Source organism: Schistocerca nitens, chromosome 6 (genome assembly GCF_023898315.1).
Source record: "Schistocerca nitens isolate TAMUIC-IGC-003100 chromosome 6, iqSchNite1.1, whole genome shotgun sequence".
Taxonomy (NCBI): domain Eukaryota; kingdom Metazoa; phylum Arthropoda; class Insecta; order Orthoptera; family Acrididae; genus Schistocerca; species Schistocerca nitens.
The window spans coordinates 680,417,651-680,425,691 of NC_064619.1; positions in this window are offsets into that span (position 1 = coordinate 680,417,651).

The window sequence follows — 8,041 nt, forward strand, 5'->3', positions numbered from 1 at the left end:
CTTCAAGACTGCATGGAAATCTACTACATTCGAGTGCATTTTCTTTTACTGCTCAGACTTCGTACTACTGTGATGAATGATCAGGACTGTCTTTATGAGAACAATTTTTGCTTTTGACGAACAGTGTATCAGTAAGTGTGTGCATTTGATATCTTTGTTATTGCAATTATGAAAAATTTTATCAAATCATCATTGGCCACTGCCCAAAACAATTTCTAAAATTTTTTGTGGGGAGCATGGGGACTATGTAAGTAGGCTGTTTAGGTTTTTATATTGGTAACGCCACGTAGCGCTCTGTAAGAGAACCACTGACTGTGCTGTGTGCAGTCTGTGGCTGGTTGGCATTGTTGTAATATTCGCTATTGTAGTGTTGGGCAGTTATTACAAACCATAAAAAAATGCACGGAAGTATGTTTTTTAACACAAACCTACGTTTTTTTTAAATGGAACCACGATAGTTTTGTTAGCACATCTGAACATATAAACAAATACGTAATCAGTGCCGTTTGTTGCATTGTAAAATGTTAAATACATCCGGAGATATTGTAACCTAAAGTTAACGCTTGACTACCACTCCTCCGCTGTTCGATTGTGTGTATCGGAGAGCACCGAATTACGTAGGGATCCAAAGGGAACGGTGATGAACCTTAGGTACAGACAGGTAGAGCAACAGCGACCGTGGACTGTAAATGTATGGTGCGGAATCATTGGCGACCACCTCATTGGTCCTCACTTCATTGCAGGGGCCCAAACAGCTGCAACATACATCGCGTTTCTACAGAATGATCTGCCAACGTTGCTCGAAAATATCCCACTGGAAACGCGTCGACGTATGTGGTATCAGCATGATGGTGCACCTGCACATTCCGCAATTAACACTAGGCTGACCCTTGACAGGATGTTCGACGGGCGTTTCATAGGACGTGGAGGACGCATAAATTGGCCAGCCCGTTCTCCTGATCTTACAGCTCTGGACTTCTTTCTGTGGGGTACGTTAAAGGAGAATGTGTACCGTGATGTGCCTACAACCCCAGAGGATATTAACAAACGTATTGTGGCAGCCTGCGGCGACATTACACCAGATGTACTGCGGCGTGTACGACATTCATTACGCCAGAGATTGCAATTGTGTGCAGCAAATGATGGCCACCACATTCAATATCTATTGGCCTGACATGTCGGGACACACTCTATTCCACTCCGTAATTGAAAACGGAAACCACGTGTGTACGTGTACCTCACCCCTCATGGTAATGTACATGTGCGTCAGTGAAAAAGACCAATAAAAAAGTGTTAGCATGTGGACGTAATGGGCTGTTCCAGTCTCTTCTGTACCTAAGGTCCATCACCGTTCCCTTTGGATCCCTACGTAATTCGGTGCTCTCCGATACACACGACCGAACAGCGGAGGAGTGGTACTCAAGCGTAAACTTTAGGTTACAATATCTCCGGATGTAATTACCATTTTACAATGCAACAAACGGCACTGATTACGTATTTGTTTATACACTCCTGGAAATTGAAATAAGAACACCGTGAATTCATTGTCCCAGGAAGGGGAAACTTTATTGACACATTCCTGGGGTCAGATACATCACATGATCACACTGACAGAACCACAGGCACATAGACACAGGCAACAGAGCATGCACAATGTCGGCACTAGTACAGTGTATATCTACCTTTCGCAGCAATGCAGGCTGCTATTCTCCCATGGAGACGATCGTAGAGATGCTGGATGTAGTCCTGTGGAACGGCTTGCCATGCCATTTCCACCTGGCGCCTCAGTTGGACCAGCGTTCTTGCTGGACGTGCAGACCGCGTGAGACGACGGTTCATCCAGTCCCAAACATGCTCAATGGGGGACAGATCCGGAGATCTTGCTGGCCAGGGTAGTTGACTTACACCTTCTAGAGCACGTTGGGTGGCACGGGATACATGCGGACGTGCATTGTCCTGTTGGAACAGCAAAGTTCCCTTGCCGGTCTAGGAATGGTAGAACGATGGGTTCGATGACGGTTTGGATGTACCGTTCACTATTCAGTGTCCCCTCGACGATCACCAGTGGTGTACGGCCAGTGTAGGAGATCGCTCCCCACACCATGATGCCGGGTGTTGGCCCTGTGTGCCTCGGTCGTATGCAGTCCTGATTGTGGCTCTCACCTCCACGGTGCCAAACACGCATACGACCATCATTGGCACCAAGGCAGAAGCGACTCTCATCGCTGAAGACGACACGTCTCCATTCGTCCCTCCATTCACGCCTGTCGCGACACCACTGGAGGCGGGCTGCACGATGTTGGGGCGTGAGCGGAAGACGGCCTAACGGTGTGCGGGACCGTAGCCCATCTTCATGGAGACGGTTGCGAATGGTCCTCGCCGATACCCCAGGAGCAACAGTGTCCCTAATTTGCTGGGAAGTGGCGGTGCGGTCCCCTACGGCACTGCGTAGGATCCTACGGTCTTGGCGTGCATCCGTGCGTCGCTGCGGTCCAGTCCCAGGTCGACGGGCACGTGCACCTTCCGCCGACCACTGGCGACAACATCGATGTACTGTGGAGACCTCACGCCCCACGTGTTGAGCAATTCGGCGGTACGTCCACCCGGCCTCCCGCATGCCCACTATACGCCCTCGCTCAAAGTCCGTCAACTGCACATACGGTTCACGTCCACGCTGTCGCGGCATGCTACCAGTGTTAAAGACTGCGATGGAGCTCCGTATGCCACGGCAAACTGGCTGACACTGACGGCGGCGGTGCACAAATGCTGCGCAGCTAGCGCCATTCGACGGCCAACACCGCGGTTCCTGGTGTGTCCGCTGTGCCGTGCGTGTGATCATTGCTTGTACAGCCCTCTCGCAGTGTCCGGAGCAAGTATGGTGGGTCTGACACACCGGTGTCAATGTGTTCTTTCTTCCATTTCCAGGAGTGTATGTTCAGATGTGCTAACAAAACTAACGGGGTTCCATTTAAAAAAACGTAGGTTTGTGTTAAAAAACATACTTCCGTGCATTTTTGTATGGTTTGTATTAACCAATTACACTAGCCTCTCTCCTCACGTTCGGTGTGTGGAATCGATTCGTCAGTATTTGATGTGGTTTACGAAATATATCCAGCGGTAATGTTAGGTGACTCACCCTGTATATATATTAACATCATTAAGGTAAATACATTGTTTGTTCTCTGTCAAAATCTTTCATTTGTGCCTTCAGTAGTTAGAATGTTTTATTTAGCTAGCAGTATTGGCACTCGCTGTATTGCAGTAATTCGAGTAACGAAGATTTTTGTGAGGTAAGTGATTCATGACAGGTATAGGTTATTGTTAGTCAGCGCCATTCTTTTGTAGAGATTATTGAAAGGCAGATTGCATTGCGCTTAAAATATTGTGTGTCAGTTTAGTGTTGATCAGAATAAGTAAAGAGAGAAAGGTCTGAGTACGTTCAGTTTTGCTCAACTGTTTGGAAATCAAATAACGTAGAGGTTTTCCAGCACTGTCATTTATAAATTTTTCTAAGGGGATGTTTCAGCAGTTGTTCGCACTTCCGATGAAAACGTTGAAGAAAAGGTGTATTCCGGGTCCGTTGATATGCCGAACCCGTCCTGGTTACTTTACGACCTACTTTCGTTTATAAATAGTTCGTATCGACGAGAGCAAAAAAAAGAATCTTAAAATATAGCAGTTATGTGCGTTTATAAAATAAGTTTTGATTTGCTAATGGAATTAGAAACTCCACATTTAGCGTCTTAATTAGCCGCCAGTCTATCCTTGTTGGCTGAATGTCCATGTACTTCAGAAACGGCTCCCCTGTATGCTTTACAAATTTCCCATGCCATCGTATCCAGCTCAGCCAGCGAATTAAATTCATCTCAATGACCGGATGCTTAAGACTCCATATGATGGCTCAGTCTACGATCTCTTCAAATGTAGCAAAAATACACATTCACAATACAAAATTGATGACGCTACAAGAATGTTGATTTGGTGGTTGTAACCTTTTTCTTAATTTAAACCGAGCGAAGTGGCGCAGTGGTTATCACACTGGACTCGCATTCGGGAGGACGACTGTTGAAACCGGTCTCCGGTCATCCTGATTTCGGTTTTCCGTGATTTCCCTAAATCGCTTCTGGCAAATACAGGGATGGTCCCTTTCACACGGCCCATTCCAATCCCCGTCTTTCCCCAACCCGAGATTGTGCTCCGTCTCTAATGATCTCGTTGTTGACGGGACGTTAAACACTTATCTCCTCCTCCTCTTAATTTAAAGTTTTCACTTGTCAGGAATTCATCATAATGATTACATGTTTTGCGAGATAAATGAAACGCACGTACTGTAGTAGCCTTGACCTGTTCATTCGAAATTTAAGAATGCGCAAATGTTTTGCGGGCTGTTCGAAGGCTTCTGAGACCTAGTAGTTAAGGAAGGCAGGATTGGGTTACGATTGTGGACGGGGCTTGAATCAATTATTGTTGGTTTGCTTTGCAATTTCACTCATTTACAACAATAAATAATTTTTGAAAACAGGCCAATGAGGTCGGAATTCGACTTTTAAGACACGTAACCACAATCACGGCTGAAGGCCTTTAACGCGAAAAAAGACAATTATTTAAAATTTAACAAATACATGAAATACATATAGCCAATAATTTTGAAAGAAAGCCAATGTGGTCGCAATCAGAATTTTAAGGCAAGTAACCACAATCACGGCTGAGGGCCTTTTGCGCCTAAATGTCAATTATAAAAAAATTTAACAAATGTACTGTCAAATGGCGAATGGCATAGCAAAAGTTAATTAAAAAAAACCTATCACCAAGTAGGTGAGACAAATGATGGTAACTTAATAATACAATAATAAAATAAAAGGCCAGTGACACACGATGCTCCAGGAATCGACCTCTGAGTAGGTCACACCAAAACACTTTCGCGAGCGAAGGGAAAGGTAGCCATAAGTTGCATTCAGGTCACAAGGTGGTAACTCAAACTAGTGGCAGTCTAACGAGCGACTAATGATAATCTTGGTGAGGCTTCTTGACATCCAACACAAAAAATGCAAGATGTAAAATTACGCCAAAGCCGGAACCGGCAGTCTGGGCTCCGCCCGCAGAATACTGTACTTAGAGCGCCCGGAACAGGAAGGAATGACTACCACTGAGGTAGAAGAACACCACCCAACCTACAGTCAAGAAGCTGTCAAACTTACACGCCTCACCGGACAGCGGCGGCAAGGCAAGGAAATGTACACTGCCGTTACATACACTAACCCCGAAGTCAGGTAACTGGGGCGTTAGCGGCCACAAGACCGCTGGTTGAACAATATAAGAAGCTGAAAATAGTAAATAGTAATTTGAAGCTCACGAAGGCTAATCAGATCCGCCTTCCCCCAGGTACTCCACTCGCTGCTTTTCGTCCTGGCGACACTACGAGCAGCAACACGAACCCAAGTCACTGGAGAATCGCGAGATTTCACAATGGTGGAGGTTTCTCAACGCGAATTGCAATGCACTCAACATGGAGGATCCGGTTTCGACGAGGTCGTCCACCCTCGTAATCACTGCCCTTCGATCTGGCAGACCATACACGCCGCCAGCGGTCCCGGCGTGTTGTTGCTGTGCGCGGACCTCGCTGCTCCTGCGTCCCCAACTGAACTCTTACCGCCAGGAAGAAGCACCTGGTCGCCCCAAAGATAGGGCAGCAGAACTACATATCGATAAGCGCCGTTACTGCCACTAGCGGACAGGCATCGGTTACGAAACCGAGTGGCGCCAGTGAACACGAGAAGGTGACAAACAACGCAACAATGCCAACTAAACGATACGGTCTGGCAGAAACCAACACACAGCACCAACGCGAGTCACAGCAGGGCTTCCACTGCCCTTTTCAGCTGGTGTGAGTCAAATACATATATTTATTTATTTCATTTCTCTTGCTGTGGACTGAAAGTGCAATAATTTCTTGCGGGTTGATTTTTGACTTCTTGGCATTTGTGGGTTTCCTTTGGGGGGGGGGGGGGGTGGATTTAGTTTTCTCCCAATTAGGAACTCGGAGGGATGCAGGGGACAGCTCCGGCATTGGACTTACGGCCGAGGGGAAACCTCCTAGAACCCTGGCTACAGTTGCTGGTGGCGTTACCACCGTATAGCTCGTCGAACCATGTCTTCCCCTTGATGTGACTACGGAGATTTTCTAGCATAATGACTGAAGATGCTCTTCTCGGGTATGCATTTGTATAATGTACTGACCTTCACACAATATTTCAGCGGACAAACTGGCTGCCACCTTCAGATGTATATGCCGATGGACAGTCGCCAGTACCGAGTTGCCAATAGAATCGGCGGCTCCTTTATCTCGCGGCCGACACCAAGCGCAAGTGAACTGCAGAGTGTGGCAGAAGAAGGTGGCGTGGACGAGTGGATACGGTTGTACGTGACGGTATGCACATGACGACGCCCCGTGACCTACAGTTACTTCCAACAGTATCGAATAACTGCTGATACAGCCGACCGAACCTTGGAACACTTTTACACAGGCATCATGCCAGACGGAGTTGTTAGCAGAGATCAGTCTGGTCGCGGCCCCCGCTGGCCGCCCAAATCACCTGATCTGTCAGTGTGTGAATACTTTGTGTGGGGAGGCCTCAAGTCTAAACCGTATCGTAACAGCCCTCATAGTCTTCAAGAACTGCAACAGAACATTTCTGATGAGAGTGCAGCAGTTCCAGCTTCGATCCACCTTCAGCAACTAGCTGACAAGCGTCCAAAAGCGCCAAGAGATGAATGGTGGTCTCTTCCAACATCTGCTATTATCAGATTAGTACTGTATTTCCTTTCCTCTGCTATGTTTCTTTGTACCATGCGACTGTTCTCCGAGCCTCTTTTATTCGCCCTACCCTGTAGTAGCGCACCAATGGAGGAAATAGGCAAAACGATACACAGATAGCGGAACATTAGTTAAAGGAATCCACTGGTCGAAATGTCACATAAAATCGGATTCCACGCCTTACAGCGAAATCCTTATCTCTCTTAATAATACTATCAGATAACCGAATTTCAAGAGATTATTTTGCAACACATTCCCATTATTGGGAAGAAGGGGCGATCATTTGCATCTCTTTACATAACATCTTAATGCCATCATTAAGACAGTGTTCTGCCACTGCGAACTTTTATGGCTAAAGCTAACGAGTGTGACGATGGTGTGCAATACATCGGTCCTGAATAGAACAGGCAGTTTGGCCAATACGGGCCATCTCCCAATGACAAGGAGCTTCGCAAACTCCGGGTTTCCTCAGTCACAAGTCATCCTTTATTGCTCCAAAACGGGTGTTAATCTTAGCCGGTGGCATAAATAAGCTTAGGATATCATATTTTCTTAAAATTCTTGAAAATTTCCAGGATACACTCGCAGCAAGAGGTACAAACGTAACAGATTCGCGAGTATTCTTTGGTGGTTTCACTGGTGGTGAGAACTGAAGAGCATGACATTTTTGTTGGTCAGTTTAACCATTCAGCATAAAAATAACTTTAGAATGGTCTAACTGCCATATGAAATTTTCATTGTCAGAAACGGCATAAGCCTTCTTCACCAAAGTCCGCAAGACCCCCGTGCGGTGGTGTGGAAGATGACAGCTGATGACATGAAGATAACGATCACTACGCGTAGGTTTACGATATATACTATGCGAACCAAAACGTCAAGAAAAGGAAGTTGGCCGACCTTTTTTAACTCCATCGTAAATTTATTACTAGGATGGAGGCAACTGAAATGATATAAAAGGTGATTCAAAGCATCAACCTCATGAGACTAAAACGCAAGTATATCGTCAAAGTATCTCTAAAAACACGTGGGTTTAACAAACGAAGTGCTGAGCGCCATGTCTTCAAGATCTTCCATAAAAAGGTTGGCGACTATGGAGGAAAGGGGGTTCCCCAAAGTCAAAACATCAGTCTGCTGAAAATATATGTCATTAAATAAGAAATACGTCGATGTCAGCACATGACGACATAACATAATTTTTTCATCGTCGAGTTTTTCACCAATTAACAA